This window comes from Acyrthosiphon pisum, unplaced genomic scaffold, assembly GCF_005508785.2.
Source record: "Acyrthosiphon pisum isolate AL4f unplaced genomic scaffold, pea_aphid_22Mar2018_4r6ur Scaffold_20960;HRSCAF=22641, whole genome shotgun sequence".
In the NCBI taxonomy this organism is placed as follows: Eukaryota; Metazoa; Arthropoda; class Insecta; order Hemiptera; family Aphididae; genus Acyrthosiphon; species Acyrthosiphon pisum.
The window spans coordinates 181,162-181,401 of NW_021770374.1; positions in this window are offsets into that span (position 1 = coordinate 181,162).

Sequence of the window (240 nt, forward strand, 5' to 3'; positions counted from 1 at the left end):
TAAGTGAACGGTTTATTGAGATATTAAATTAAACTCAGCGTCGCCTAAGACGTAAACAATATATAAAAACGTACGACGGCAGTTCGGACACGTTCGTCGTGCTCGGCGGTAACGGCGAAACAGGGGGAACATGCGTAAAGGTAGCCGGGTCGAGCCGCACGGCAGAGCTCAAGTGTCAGTGCTGCCAACGATAGCTTACATATTGGAGATGGGGGTCGTTCTCCGACAAACATAAATTTG